The 16500-nt window shown below is 47.2% G+C and overlaps 1 protein-coding gene and 1 pseudogene across 4 annotated transcripts in view; one reads left to right on the top strand and one right to left on the bottom strand.

Moving 5' to 3' along the window:
- Art1 (arginine methyltransferase 1) overlaps nucleotides 1-16500 on the top strand; it is a 144092-nt gene that overhangs the window by 112891 nt on the left and 14701 nt on the right. The window lies entirely within an intron of this gene.
- On the bottom strand, nucleotides 1920-4232 carry LOC142783976 (uncharacterized; annotated as a pseudogene).

Here is a 16500-nt window from a genome sequence, read left to right as displayed (position 1 = left end):
GTCTGCAACTAGCCTGCTTATGAGTTCGGTGACGCCTGTGTGCGACGAATGTGGGCGCGTCATCCGCGATCCGTCGTATGATAAAGCGATGTTTCCCGGCTTGTCCAGATTGAGTTTTTGATGTCGCAGACCAAACTTGCGCACTCGCTCATCAATTTCAAGGCTTCAAGAGCAGCGAGGTGTTAGTTTCCTTGTCACATAAGATTGCCACATTTTCAAGTGGTTGTGGACGGGTCCTTACAGGCACTCAACCTGTTGCCAGTCGCCTCCATTGTGGGGGCGGCAAGCACGTTCACCGTAAATGGCTTGATTTCCTGTTGTTTGTCTGTTGAGGCTCCAAAACAGGGCCACTTTCAGCCTCGTTGTCGACAACCGACGGGCTCGTACGTGAGTTAGGCCTACACTGCTTACTCGGCGACCGCCGTTAAGCGCCGCGGGTTTGTTATCCTCGCTGTCCTGAGCCACAACGGGGCTCTTTCTAAAGTTCACAGCGAACTAACGATCGTCACACCCACTTCACAAATTAGTGTTTCGCAGAACTTCTTTACAGCAGCAGGCAGTTGACAGCACCATGACCAAATGGCGCATGTCCGTGCGTGTCAGGATAAAAAGCATACGCCGGAAACGCCGCTTGGTCAATCGGGTGCCTAGGTTTCGTCACGTGCCTCAAGCAGCCAACAGAATCACGCGCTGGTGCTTTTTAATGACGCGTTTTTGCTGAAGAACAAATGAGCAAGGGGAGCCACTGGTGGCGGGAAATTGAAAATAAAGAACGACCCTTCCAAACGAAACCAAGATGACCACAATACCTCGTATTTGACAGCAACGGTTCGGCGTGGAAAAAGCGCGACTTTAGCCTCTATTTGTGCTCACATTCATTTCACAGAGATGTTATAAATTGATTTTGCGCAAGAAATAATGACGTGAGAAGCTAGAATCTGCTCAGATACGTGCAAAAGTAGTTGCGGATTCCGAAAATGTCAACTTTAAAAAGTCAATTTTTTTGGGATTTTTGGCCTTTTTAATAAGACCTGTGTCCCCCCTTAACCTAGTAACCAGTGAAGTGGCTTACCTAGATAACTACAGTATTTACTCGCGTAATGAATGCACTTTTTTTTTTCTCGAAAAGTTTGAGCAAAGTTGAGGGGTGCGTTTATTGCACGGAGTAAATTTAATGAAAACTTTTTCGGGAGGAGCAAAGATGCATTAATACAAAAAAATTAGGTTAGCCTTTAGCAATTTACATACGCATACACTGTTTGAAAACAGTGTCTTTGTTGCAGTTTACTCATGCCACCCACGCACACCATAAAAACGTTTTGCGGCTATCTTTTTCTTGCACTCATCTAAACGCAATAGTAGTTAGTATCTGCTGTGCACATACGCACTTCGCCAACTTCGCAGGAAGGGACCGACGTCAGTTGGTGCGAGCAGTTTGCTGACCTTCGCTCGCTGTGTGCTTATCAGCTACAATGTCTCTATATTCGCACCCCTCGTCAACCCCGCTGCATACCTTCCAAGTCTCCGGAATCGGCCTAGAGACTCCTGGATTTGGGCCGTTTTTTCTGGTTGTACAATTGTCATAAAAATCTCCCGGAAATCGAAATTTCTGTGCCTGATCTAGCCCCATTGACAAAAAAAGCAGCTAAATTTACTCCAGGCTTTTCCAACCTAGCGCATTTTATTATAAATGAGTTTAAGAGGCTTTCGTGTAAACGTACAGTATAATCTCAGTGATGCGTAGGGCCCCTAACTTTATGTGGTGGAATTGGAATTCTGCAATTCCAGATAGAGAAATCTGCGAAATTCCGCGGCAACTCTAAACGTGCAAAATTCTGTGGCAATAATGAACAAATGCAAGAAGGCACACGTAACAACTTATTTATCACACTTTCAGGCTTGCAACATGTCCGCAATAATTAAAATTGGAGAAAGCTGTTCTGGCACAGCATCAGATGGTGCTTGGTGCTCTCTTCACTTAGAAAGTGACGCTTGTGGGAGAAAATGTCACCATAGTGACTAAATGATCTCTCTGCATCAACAGAGTTGATTGGTATCGCCAAGTATTTCAAGGCGATTGATAAAGGGTTGGAGTAAGCTGCTCCATCCCTGCCCAGAAAGCCAGGATATCGAAGTCTGCTCCTGGATTTTGTTGCTTGGACACAAATGGAGCCAGGTTCCTGTCACTGGTCTTCAGTTCTTGTGCAGTCTTCAGGTAAATCTGCCATTTGGCAGCTAGAGCAAGTGATTCTCCTGCAAGCTGAGGCACGCCTGTCAACTCTGTTCTCTTCTGTGGAAGACACCAAACTTGCAGAGGATCCAAGCACCTAACATCCTTAAAGAATTGCTACGTATTGCACTTTTCTAAGTATACCTGTGCTTTCTTAGCCGCTTTGGTCATTGCAGCCTTCATCTTGCTTTCAATTTGATTGGCCACATTATGTGCAACATTTTCTCTCTTCAGCTGTGTTGCAAAATCCTCCTTTGAAGCTGCTTCAAGGTACCCCCAGAGCGTAAACAATGCATTATACGCTTTGTGGCAGGCTACGCGCTGACTTTCTGCTGCTTTCAGCAAGCTGGAAACTTTTTTCCCAAATACCGCTATGCACCGCATGCTGTACCTGAGCTCAGTCGAGTCTTCACTAAGCAGTTTCAGAAGAGAATCAACACACGCTGCTTCATCATACTTCTGGTGGACTTGCTGAAGCAATGAAGGATAGTGCTCGAAGTAGGCATAATGTTGTTCCACAGCCTCAATCCATGAATTCCACCTGCTTTGGGCAGGTGCTGACGATGCTTTGGCACACTGAACTTCGCACTCTTCCAGATGCGATTTGTAGAAAGCTCTCTTTCTACTCGACAGGCGGAAGGCCTTCTTCACACAAGCGACAAACTTGTTCACGAAGGGAAAAGATGCCTGCAGTGTGCTGCCAACGATGTTCACTGTATGGGCTACACACGTAATGTGAACAGCACCTTCACAAAGTGGCTTTATGCACTCCTTAAAGCACTATGTAAGTGGTGTTATTGCTAACAAAGCCCGATACATCCTCAAATTCAACTGCATACCTCGTGAGTGTTCTTGTCACAATGCGTCCAATGCCGGATGAGTTCACTTCATCCACGAATTTCACTTCTACGAGTACAGGTTGTAGTGCAACATTCGCCATTCTGGCCGACTGAACGAACGACACGTTCACAACCGATTTTGATCGGTCGTCAATGGTTTCGTCTATAATTACAAAAACTGTGGTGCCTTGAAACATAGCTATCAAATTTGCCTCGTGCTTCTGGAACAATTCTGGAAGTCGTCGGCGGAGCGCGACGGATCCAGGCACCGATCCGCCATTCCGAACGTGTGTCTGCAGAAACGTTCTCAGTTTCGGATTGTCCACCCTCTCAAGGGGAATATTTGCGGATATCAATGCGTCCAAGAACTTGAGCACAACATCGTTCTTCACTTCATTAGCTGTGATTGCGGATTCCAGCGTTTGCAGTCTACTTTGCTTCCTCGGCGCTCCTGAACCTCCGGCTCCATCTTCCGATGGTTCTTCGCTGCTTTTTCGCTTAGAGGAGTCCCTTGTTCTGACATTTTTGCGATGGCGATTGCTTTCGATGTGCTCGTATATAGTTTATTTGCGGCGATGGTCAACTACTCTTGTGCAAGCCTGGCAAAAAAACACACCTCCATCTTCGTAAAACTCGGCGTGCTTGTATTCTTGAGCGCGTTCCCTGCCAGTCTTTTTACTTAAGGCGGAGGTGGCATTAAAAAAACTTTTATTTGTTGACCTACAGCAATGACGTTTGGCATGCATGCTCCTAAGTGTCTCGAATAGGGAAATCTGCAGTTTCATCATGATAGCTTCAGTAGTTCTCAAGGTACATAATGCTACATGGTCCAATTACATGGCCTGCTCGTGGAAAGCCTGGCGCTGTAACAAAACATGCCAGGAAGCTGCAAATGGTGTTGATCTTTACACAAAAGAAAGCTACAGGGTATGGCACTCTCATAATTCTTTAATAAGTTCTCTCTTTTTTTTTTTTTTTTTTAGAGATTATCTTGGCTGCCGACACACATTGTCAGAAACAGTGGAACGAACAAATCACCGTCTAGGAAAAAAAAAACAGGGCCATAAAACAGAAATTGAAGATTGCTGTTCCCACAAGCAGTGTTCAAGGATTCAGGAAAAGAAAATAGAATCGAAATCTGTCCAGTCATTCCCGTGCTACTCTTTCCACGAGCAATGCGCAATGTCCGAAACACACTTGTGAGAAAAAGCCTGGCAAAGTTTCCGCCAGGCTTTTTTCGATGAACTTTCTTGTTTCTCGTTGTATATTGACGAAAATTGGCACAGACACTAAGAATAACCTCACGGTGCTTTCATTAAAATTTTGAAGCGATACCACAAGTACTTTACGAGAGACAAATTATTTCTTCATTGAATTATGTGGAGGGGCTGAGCATAATGTCAAAAAAAGCAGTATTGAGAAAGCTGCGTTCAAAGTTTCAACTTTTCTCTACGTCTCTTATACACCTAAAAATTATGATCTCAGGCTTGTCATGTGATATTTGACTTCTTTTCATGATTTACAAAGAACAAGTATGAATTTCAAACCAAGTTCTTTGTATGAAGGAGTAATGTGATAGGTATGGCAGAAAAGATTGTAGTTGAATAAAACCATATACTGAAATTATTACACATAATTTTTGTGCTGAAGTTGCAATTAGCATAATTAAGTACTTGATTACAAATATTCACTGAACTTTTCTTTATTTGGAGAGAGGTTTATCGCATCAGAAAAATGGATCACACCATGACGGCCTATGCCTTCTTTCCAAAGAACAGTTATGGGCAGAAGACTGGTGGCAGAGGAATTTCTAGCAGTATAGTTTATGTCGTGAAACGGGCATATAAAAATTCGTGCCCCTAATTCATACATGCTCTTTTGCCGCTCTAGCCGTGAAACGCATCATCATACAGCCAGTCGCGGAAATTCTAATCTACAGTAATTCATTAACCTCGGAACATTCATAGACGTTCGTGGCGATATCAAGCATGGATCCAAGCACGTCTGAATCGCATCACAAAAGCTTATTGACAGCACTCTATATCACCGTGGGCTGCCCGGCCGCGTGGACAGCGCAGCCGGCGGGTAATGCACTTGAAACAGCGTTCGGTGACGACGCGCGAAACTGCTAGCCGCTGTTCCAAGCAATCCTTGGCAGTGAGGGGGGGGGGGGGGGGGGTGACGAGTTTGATTGTGTTGTCCGCTGCCGATGTGTAAAATGCCCATACGTGATTCAGAGGAGCTAGCGAGTGATGTGGTACATTCCTTGCGAAGAAGCATGTCGCCAAGAGTGGGCTGGCGCGTCATTCCTGCCCGCAGTCTCGCTGTCAGCGGAGTTAGGGCTAAAGCCGACTCCAATGACGCGCCGCACTCGTGGATTGCCGTGCGCCCACTCGTAGTAATCTGATCGTGCATCCAGTGCGGCCACTCGTAGTAATCAGATCGTGCCGCCGCTTACAGCTTCGCTGCTTGTGAAGAAGCACGTCGCCACGAATGCGCTAGCGCGTCGTTCCTGCCCGCAGTCTCTCTGTCGGCGGAGTTAGGGCTAAAGACGACTCCGATGACGCGGCGCACGTAGACCGCGCGCCCGCTCGTAGTAACCTGATTGTGCATCCGCTTACTGCTCATAACTAAAGCGTAATTATATTTTAGGGGGTACGCGGCTTTGGGATCGCGAAATATGGCAAAATAAATCGATTTTTTGAAACTTCGGTTTTCAGTTTCTGGAACCCTTTTTCTATCTGGTTCCAAAATATCTACACCGAAAACCGCGCAGAAGTGCTTCGGAAAATTTGTTTCACCCACCTAGGTAGCAAAAGTTTTTCTGGTTTTTCTGGTTTTTCTGGCAATGGTGAGAAAACGGCGATTTTCAAAAAGTTATAGCTTTGCGATGCTGATGTCCCTCCTTAAGGGGAGACGCGGGTCGAAAAGTCGCGGTTTACCGGAAAATTTTCGCTTTTTTTTTTCCGGCTGTATTGGCATCCTTGGACTATAATCTATTACTTCTGAAAATATCAAGCTGAAATTCGCACGAGAAATTATCAAAAAATGCTTCCAAGTGGGCAGCGGTGACGCGAGAAATGCGCGAAAGTCGCGAAAAACGGCGAAGTTCGCGTCGTCCTGTCGCGAAAACGACGCGTCGGCCGCCATTTGCAATCGTGCACGCATGCTGCGAAGGCCGTATCCTTCATAATCCACTAGTAGCCAGTCTCGTGCCTTCACGCAGAATAAACAAAAAACGAGAAAAACAACGCGTACGTCACGCGTTTTGAATATCGCGGCACACAGCGCGAGGCCGCCATTGGACGGCGGTGCGCTCCACGCTCCTCCCCCTCCTATCTCTCTGGCAAAAGAGCGAAGCCTCGGACGTCGCGATCGCGTTTTTCTGCGTTTCTCTGCATTTTTGCGTCATGGCAAGCCCGAAGAAGTGCAGTTCAGATAATCGAAAGTTCAGAACTCGCCACAAGTATCGAGGGAATTGGCGTCGGACGCTTCGCAAAGCGACAGCGAACGACGATGTCGCCCCCGACCAACGCCCAACGCTCCGACTTCGGATAGGCCTAACACCGTCACCGAACCCTGCGACAGTGGTTGTGAAATAGCCGCTGCCGTGGAATTCGTCAGTGCATCCCAAAGGAAGATTGGATTCTTCGAGGGTGAACGTAGACCGGTAGATGCTGCTACTGCGAACATGCTGCTTTGCGAAATCGATGCGCTGACGGCACTTGTGGCGGGTGCGCAATGCCCAACCTGCCACGAACGGAAGCTCGGCGTGCGAGAGGCAGCTGGAAAGAGCAAAGGACTTTCGGCATTCCTCGAACTGTGCTGTCAAAATTCTGATTGCCCTGAATCTGCACTTTCGTTCACGCACACGTCGAGACGTACTGCTTCGGCCGGGGACCAAGGAACGAGCACTCGTTTTGACAGCGGCAGCTCGCGGGACAGCTTTGCTGTAAACGTGAAGGCAGTTCTGGCAGCACGCGCTATAGGCGCAGGCCACGACCAACTTTCACGATTTTGTGCGATTCTCGGTCTTCCGAGCCCGATGCATCACAAGACATTCAACGGCATTTACAAGAAGCTCCATGGTGCGGCGATGACGGCAGTGAGCAAAAACTTGCACCAGGCACGAAACATCACGAAGGACGCAGTCGGCGGCAGAGATCTGCCAGTCATGTTTGATGGCACCTGGCAGAAAAGAGGTCATAAAAGCCACAATGGAGTGGGCACAGTCGTGTCCCTGGACACGGGGCTCTGCCTCGATTTTGAAGTTCTTTCGAACTACTGCCATGCTTGCAGTATACACAGGGACCTTGGGGAGGATGAAGAGATATGGCGAGCTTTTCATCTTCCAGTTTGCCAAAAAAACACTGACTGCTCATCCCATGCAATGGAACCTGCGGCAGCTGTCAATATATGGCAGAGGACCTTGTCTTATGAAACTCCACTGCGATTCACCAGCTTCCTAAGTGATGGTGACAGCAAGGCCTACACTGCAGTCTGCGAGGCAAATGTATACTGTGACACCCCCATTGACAAAGAAGAGTGCACGAACCACGTTTCAAAGCGCTTGGGAACTGCCCTACGGAAATTGGCAACGTCACTGCCACGAGGCGAAAAACTGAAAGATGCGACAATAATAAAACTACAAACATATTACAAGATCGCCATCACGAGCAACAAGGACAGTGTCCGAAATATGTACACTGCCATATGGGCATCGTATTTTCATTGCTGCTCCAGTGATGGTGCCAGTAGCCACAACTTTTGCCCCGCGGGACCAAATTGGTGGTGCAAGCACAAGCGTGCGGAAGCACTAGGGGAGCCTGCACCACGCCACACCCCACTGTTGACGAAGGCTCAAGGATTGGCAATTATGCCTATCTACAAGCGCCTTACAGAGGAGAAACTCCTTATTCGGTGCCTTCATGGCAAGACACAGAATGCAGCCGAATCACTGAACAGCAAGATATGGCTGCTATGTCCAAAAACAAAGTTCGCCTTCAGAACAACTGTGGAGACAGCCACCGCTCTTGCTGTACTCTGGTACAACAAAGGCCACAGGGGCTTTGAAGAAGTGCTCGAAGGCATTGGAATTCTCCCCTCACAAGATCTGGTCACACATGGTGACCACTGTGACGTCATGCGCATCAGGAAGATGAACCTGAAGCAAACTGCAGAAGCGAGGGCACACCGTCGCAACACAGCGAAGAGAGCTCGTGTTGAGGACATTGACCGCAAGAGCCGTGAAGGACCAAGCTATGGTGCAGGGGACTTCTAGACACTTGCAGTGCATTCAAGGCAAGGTACTTTTCATTGTGCCCCAATTTGATGCAAAAAGAATGATTTCCTAATAAATGCCAACTTTGCGAACTTTCAAACTTGTTTTTCTCATTTTCATTTTTTCTGACAGTTTCACGTTTTCCGGGCAGCCTTTTAGAAACTTATATTCATTGTATAGTAACGAAACTTGGCACACATATTCTTCAACACATGCAGAATGCAAATATCTACTCTAAATTGCAATGCCTACCAGCATTAGTTGTGAAAATATTAGCTTATTGTTTCAAGGGAGATTGAAAATAATAAGTCATTCAATACAATTTTTTTTTTCTTGGTTCCAATATTTCTGTGACATATCTATATAGATATTTGCACTTTTCAATCTACCAAGAGTCAAATAAGATCAGACACAGTGCTTTTACTGAAAGTTTAGTACATAAAAGAGTGCCCGCAAAAAATGTAACTTTTTGCTATTGTTTATGGCATAACTCGATAATTATAGCAGCTACACAAAAAATGATTGCATATTTGAAATCTGCATGAAAAACTATACTAATAACAAACTTTTCAAGTCTCTATTACTAGAAATAAAAAAAAAACTTTTTCGAGGAGCGTCTCCCCTTAAATGTGACCCTGAAGGCACCATGTCTATTCACGCATCGATCTTCAACCAAAGCTAGGGTGGCTAGAACGACCAAAGCAAACGAGAACAAGGCACAGGGCACACGTGCAGTCGCAAAAGCGAGTACGTTGGATCGATAGGTGACTACGGCTACCGTTAAGCCTTGTTATCAGTGGTGGCTTTAATTTTTTCTACTACTAAAAGACGATAAAGCAACATCAACAATTTTTCTATCAACTAATAAAGTACAGTCGAGCCCGCTTCTAACAAACCTGAGCGTGACACGGCACCCGTTCTCTGTATCCCGAAGTTCGTAGTAGATGAGAAACACAGCTTTTTAAAAAAGTTGCGAGTGAAACCACAAACTTTTTTTGCCCCAAAATGTCCGTGATGCACGTGTTTCGAAGAGCAGAAGCGATAAGGGCGATCTCGAGTTCACTTAAAACGGCAGGGTGCTCGTTCGCCGAGGTCCGTGGCATAAGCTGCATAAGGCACTGGCTCTAAAGTTTCTTCGTTCTCGCAATTCGATTTCTCTGAATCGCTCTCGCCACGTACTTCATTCACAATGCCCCAATCTGTGCATGGTTCCGCAGTGTCGGCATCACCATCGGCCGTAATTAAACAATCGCAACAGATGTCCCACCTGCTCTCCCAGGTCGGAGTCGACGACGCGCTGCCACAAATCGCCGCCGCAGTTCGGAAGCTTCATACTTGGCATCGGGCTCGGCGTCGACGAAGTCAGCCTCGCGAAAATAGTTTCGCGCGCATGTAGCCGTCACTGCCCTCCACGAAATATTCACCATCTCCACAGTTGAATACCGAGACACCCCGAAGCGGCAAGTTGGCTGTCAGGTGGTCAACAGCTATGAGCAAGTGCTCTGCAACGCGGCACCTAACGCGCAGATTACGCTCGCGCCAAGCGGTCGCACTTTCAACGTTTTGTTGAGCGGCTAGAAAAAGAGTGCTAGTCCTCTCGTCGGCCATCATGATCATACACGCACACCAAGAGCAAGCAAGACGCGCACACGCGACACATGCCAGAACGCGTGGAACAGCTCTGAGCCCGTTTCTAGACAGAAAACGAAACTAATTCGAGCCAGCATGGCAGGCGTCGTGGAGCGGTGGAGATGGGCAGAGGGGTTGTGATCAAGAGAAAACAGCAGACTTGCGAGAGAAGGGCAAGGAGTTGCCATAAAGAGATGGTAGGATGCGGCGAGAGGGCTGCCTTGAAAATAAAACACATGGGAAGGAGGCAGGTTGGGTAGCTTGCTTGAAAGGTCCGCGAAGCTCGCACGTAAAAAAAAAATTACGGCATATTCACGGTGTGAATGATGATGAATGGGCGAAGCTCCGGAGGGATTCATCGGTAAACTGTGAATCTTCCGTGTCATTCGCCCAGTCGATCATCATGTAAAGACGTGAGAAACGCTGTGTGTGTATATACACAAAACTTTTATTTGTTCTTAGACGATGGATGGCTTGCGATGTCCCTTGCCTCGCGCGCTCGCACATCGGGATTCTGTCTGCGAGCGCGCGCTGCTGCCGCCTTGCGCTCTCTCCGCTGTGCAGCCTTATCCATCCGGCGACTCCGAGCACGCGCCAACAGCGAATGGATTTTATTACAACGCTCCCCTTAGCGTACGTCGCCGCACTAAATCGAACGATTGCCTTCAACCAATGACACGCGCCATATGTGACATCATTGCTATTTTATAAGATCTCGCGTCCTTCATCAACTACAAGTACCGCTTTCTAGTTCATAACATCTTGCATCTTTTCATTATCAGCTACAAGTACCACCATCTAGTAAACACTACAAGAATTAAACGAGAGGTGGCTACATACAGGAGACGGTACCGCCATCTAGTGAACACTGCAAGAACTAAACTAGAGGTGGCTACATACAGGCTACAGGGGACGCACTGCACACGCCCTAAGGAGCTTCGCCCCTAAAAAAAAAAACAACTTTGAAAGAGTGCCTGCGCGCGCAGAAGTCAAAGAATGGCCGCCTGGATCGGTGCGCGCGGCGGTGTTCGAGGAATTGGCGGCTGTGGTCAAAAAAATTGTTGCGCCGGCGGGTTTGCGTGGCTTCACGAACTTCGATATTTCGCGATTCGTCCCGTGCAAATTAACAGCCGTTTCTTCGCTATCGCACGCGCGCGGAAGGTATGCCGAGTTGAGTGCGAAGTGAGCGAGAACAAGTCCTAAACACGAAACGAATCGCAAATTATCAGAGTAGGTGGGGTAGCTTATGCGCGTGCACTAGACGCAGACTATCGGATACAGTCGGTGGCCGACGATGTTGGCAAATATTCTGGTCACTCCAGGCCGGCAACGCCAACGACAGTACCAGCAATCAAAAACAGGGTAGATGGTCGACCGGTCTTCGAAAGATCGGTGGCAGCGTGAAAACACGGGCCTCGTCTCGCGATGCGGGGTGCTCAGATCAGGGGGGGGGGGACAAAGCACAAAGGGGTGCATGACAAAAAGTGGTCGGGGCATGGAGGAAGGAAACAGCTTTCGTTCCTCCATGGGTTGGAGAAAGCGGCAACTAGAGGGTCATGGAGGCATGGTCGGCATTTAACAATAAGAATGTATGGGCACCTCGCCGATGCCTGATCCGTGGTCAAAATTGGTTTCCCGGGAAGTCGGCAGACCACCGACTTTGTTCGCGGTAACCGATCAGCGGCGCTCTCAGAGACGTTCGTTGTAAGTGCGATTTTGTGCCATTGAACCAATGTATATTTTCACGGTCACGTGGATATTGTTAGTTTTAAGCGAAAGTTCGTTTTAAGTGGGGCCGTTATATGTGGGCTCAACTGTATACGATCACATAGATTCGCCGACATCTAACGCGAACTTTTTTTTTTTTTTTTGTGGAAAAAAAAATAGTACGAAGAGACTGCCTCCGCATTTTCATCGAGTACGAAACTGGAACCGCCTTCGCGACAGCGCGTTGGGAGCAAGGAGGGTGGTTGCGAGCATGGTTGCAAGTTCGTCACACAGCCCCGTTTCATGCTAGACTAGTCATATCTGTTCTCAAAAAAGTGCCTCGCCCATTTTACAGTCAAAGCTCATACCAAAAACAAGTTATTTCACACGCTACAGTGATGTCAATTCTTTATTGCACGCCCAAAAACCTGTTAGCTGGCATTGTTAACAAACTAACGACTTTTTGCATTTCTGCGAAGAAAAAATACGTAATTTCATGATTTTTTTGCAGAATCGACCTGTTTTTCATATTTCCGCGGAAAAACGTAAATTTTGTGATTTTTGGCAGCATCGCGGAAAGCTAGGGGCCTTAGTGGTGTGAAACCGCGGCAGATACGAATTTTTAATTTCCCCAGCCAAAATTTACCATGTTCATTGGGCCTCAATTCGAATGTTCCCAACACATTTCCTAATCGTGGCGGGTGATACGAATTTTAGTGCGGAAACCGTCGAACGAAGGCCAAGAGCAGCGTACTCCAAGCTTCGGTAGTGCGCGTGCGACCGGCGCACTACAGTGCGTGTGATTGCCGTTGTCACAACCGCTGAGGACGAAACGGCGGTCGCTCTTCACGCGATCATGTATGGCGACGACATAACGGAGAGAACCCCGAAAGTGTGCGCTCAACCAGTCTAAGCTACGCTGCTCTCTGCAAACTCTGCAGACAAACCTGCGGCAGATCGTAGATAGCATAAAACGACTTAGTTTTGAAGGCGCGTGCGCAGCCAAGCTCGTGGAGATTGTAAAATGAACTACCGTTTGCTGCAACCACCGCCTACCAAACCACGGTCGTGCCGACGCGATAGCGATCAACGAGCTCCGAGGGCACGCAATCGTTGGTTAAATGCAGTAAATACATAAACATTTTTAAAAAGCTACAGTTTCGCCGCAAGAGCAAAGCAATAAATGCAACAGCAACAACTCGGAATATAACACTGAGAACGGCAAGCAAATTGAAACGTGCAGCGCGCTGCTCACACACAAAAGACGTACGAAAGCGATACTCACAGGACGAGAGCGAACTAACATCGTTTACCGCTTGACACGTTGCGCGCTGTTTACACAAAAACAATGCACAATACGTAAGCACAGGAACAGATGAGTACAAACTCACAAGTTTCCTTGTTGTTATACCTCGCTGTGTATGAAAAATGCGCTGTTTTCGCAAAAGGGGCCTGTGCAGAGACCGAAGTGACCTTTGTGGGCCCGGCAACTAACGCTTTCGTTTCTGTGAAAGCCGAATGCACACGACTCCCCCACTAAAGGATAAGCGCGCGCACAGGCATCCATCCATAGGGTAAAGTACACACAAGAGATAAGCATGTGTCGGCACATCGCGACGAGTTTGGCGCTGAGCACGGGCGGTTTTTTTCCTTTGAGTGTTCATATATAATATAGGTACGTATACATATATGGAGAAGGATGACAGCGGAGGCAACGGCAAAAAGACAGCCTGGACTGTCCATATAATTGCAATCGCAATAAAAAGGGGCCAGACGCATTTTAGCGTTCCTGCCAGAAGAATCTAGCAGTGAGCAAAGCTTTGACCCGTGCTTTTGCGGCAGCCAGCTGCGCCATCCCGTTCGTTCATGTGTGTCCCAGGAAGACACACGCGAGTTGTTCTGACTGAAATAGCATCTGCTAGTTGTGTTGATCTTTAAGACTATCACTTTAGTGAAAAACTCTACCCTTGTGTGTTCGGCCACTCCTAGACACTATAAGACTGCAACGCTGATGTTGGTGCTTGCGATTGAGACAGCCCTCCCACCCCCTTTTTGTTTTTCGCGATGTTTTTTTTTTAAGCCCCCCCCTCCCCTCTTCCCATTGTGGAAATCTCCAGGATTCAGAATCCTTGTACTTGGCAGGTATGCCGCTGCGGCGCACAGATAGAAAGAAAAGCAAGAGGCACACAGCAACAGGCGAGGGGGGGGGGGGAGCGAGCTGAGGTGGTTGAAGGGGGTCGGCAAAGTAATAAAAAAAAAATGGAAGAGATCTAACGGTTAAGGAGGCGCCAGGTGTCGGTTAGCGAGACTGCAGGGCATGAATGTAGGGGATGTGTTTTTTCATGACTGAAGTTGGGTGTGTGTTTATTATGTGATTGCGATAATTAGACGAGTAGATTCGGTAACTCATATCTGAGTGTTCAGGATCTCTTTCGTGCGAGGAATTTCAAGGAAGTCTTTAAGTTCCTGAAGGGGGTACTCCTTCGGCGTATGTAAGTGTTTAGCATAGATGTAAAGGACCTTTTCTACTCGTTGGAGCACGACACTTTGATGAAAATTGTGAGAGACTGCATACAGGAATACGACGATGAACTTAAGTTCCAACATGAGTGCGGAGTGTCTGTAGAGGCCTTCTTGTTGGAACAGTTGTCGATGTGTCTTCGCTTGACTTTGGTAGAATGGAAAGGTGGTGTGTATGGGCAGAAATTGGGTGTGTGTATTGATTCCCGTGTTGCGCCTATACTGAGTGACTTGGGCACGATTGATCGAGACCTCGAAGGGGGGCTTAGAAAGTTTAGCACTCAAGACAATGAGACGTTTATGATTGTCTGGTGCTTGTTAAAATTAGCGGTTGCGTGAGTTCCAGAGTCAATTTGCTGAAAATTAGGGTCATGTGAATTGCACCGTTTTCGAATACGGACATCGAATAATGAAGAGGTACAATTTTTTTCCACCAGTAATTTTTTACTCAACCATATATTTAGGTTGGAAACAGTACAATTGTTATTGTAGTCGGTTATTGTGCCCAAAAATTTTTTTTTAATGTCACCATCTGTAGTTCCCAGAAAGCATAAGACTTTAATAGTTGAGCTTGTGACTGATGTCTTGGGTTCAGTCCACATGTTGAACAAACCTTTTGCATCTTTTTTTATGTGGTAGGACTTTATTACAAAACAAAAAGAAAAGTTTTCGTACCTTCCTTGATGACGAATGAGGCGGGAATTGATTGCAGGAGACGTTGCCACGCGAGCGCGATGCAACGTTTATAGATACTTTTTCAGTTTTTGAACTCATTTTTTTGAGGCGGCGCAATTTGCTACAAGGGAGTGTGAGGGCGCCGCAGTCTAACTTTGCACCAAGTCACCGGCTGCTTCCCACTGGCTTCACTGCTGTTTCGTGGGTTCTGTGCTGGTGTTCAGTCGCTTTTTTTTTTCTGTATGTATGTCTCGTCGCATGGCATGCTTCCACGGTCTTATGAAGACAATTCGACGCCTATAGTTACGAAGATACTCAGACTTTCACGACGTAGGAAACTCTCCGATTGTTGACATCGCGGGCATGATATAAGCATTGAACACATGTGGACGCATCGAGCACGTGTGTACGTCTCCCGAGGTTAATTCTACTGTTGCTGCTATCCTGTGCGCCATAGCTCAGACCCTCTGAACATCTTAATGATGCGTTTTGTGACCGGGCGCACCAGCGGGTAGAAAAAAAGCCCTAAAAACGCCACTTCTCCCCGCCGTCCGACCCATGGGAAAATCTGGGAAAGACACACGCTAGGTGGACGATGTTTACTTTCAAGAAAGTGACAAACTGAAGACATATAGGCATATCATATAGGCATATCAAAACATATAGGCATATCAAAAGCCTAAACCGACCAAGGTGCATGGGCATCGAGGAGTGTGGGCTGACACAGAAGCCTAGCTAATGTCTCAGCCGAACACAGTCATACCGTGCACGATTAACGTCTCCTATCCGTAGCTCGTCTCATTTCAGCTACACGGGTTTGGGCGAATAAGGCAACAGGCTAGGTCAACAACAACACTATATTTCTAGGCGTTAGCAATAGCGTGCAAATGCCGCGAGGAGATAGTACAGAAAACAAGAGTAGACGCTTACTTCTTGGTCGTTGTCGTACTCTGTTCGCAGGGAGTTTGCGGGTTCGACCTGTTTCTTCCAAGGCCGGTGTAAGAGAGAGAGAGCCCGTGCGGCCGTCCGCACGCTGTTTTTGTCCACCGCCCCCTGTTTTCCTCTCCCCAAGAATAATACCTTTTCTCGCTGAGAGAGGGGAAACCCATTTTGCGCACCGGGAAAGGGGGCATCGCGTGCGCCGGCTGTGGGTGTGTTCCCGTAGCTAGGCTTTCGCGCTGCCTTAAAAAGGAGAAGGGAGGCTGGCGCACGTGCTCCCCCACAAGTGATAGTTCCTTGATTATTTCCTAATTTCCCAGTGTAATTGTAATGAAGCCGCAAAATAAAGGGTACCTGTATAACAACTTGCAATCTGCCAGAATAATACCGGCAAGAGGTCCCCACTTCTTTGGAGGACTCCAGTTTTTCTGGGCGATTGAAGAAAAAATGTGCGCTTCAAATTCTCTGCATCTAGAGTTCGGCGGTCCTTGAGGAGGCGGAAAAAACTCCGGTAATAACCTTCTTTAATGCAGAATTTACAGAATATATCTTACTGGCACAGCGAAAGGACAAAGTGCACGGCTAAAAAATATTCATTACAAGGACTGTGTGGGCATGACTGGTGCTAATGTGTGTCTTGTGTCATTTTAGCGGTTACAATGAGAAAAAAAAAAATGACA

Source organism: Rhipicephalus microplus, chromosome 2, assembly GCF_043290135.1.
Source record: "Rhipicephalus microplus isolate Deutch F79 chromosome 2, USDA_Rmic, whole genome shotgun sequence".
Classification (NCBI taxonomy): Eukaryota; Metazoa; Arthropoda; class Arachnida; order Ixodida; family Ixodidae; genus Rhipicephalus; species Rhipicephalus microplus.
The sequence above is the reverse complement of the archived record's forward strand: the minus strand, read 5'-3'. Positions and strand labels throughout refer to the sequence as shown.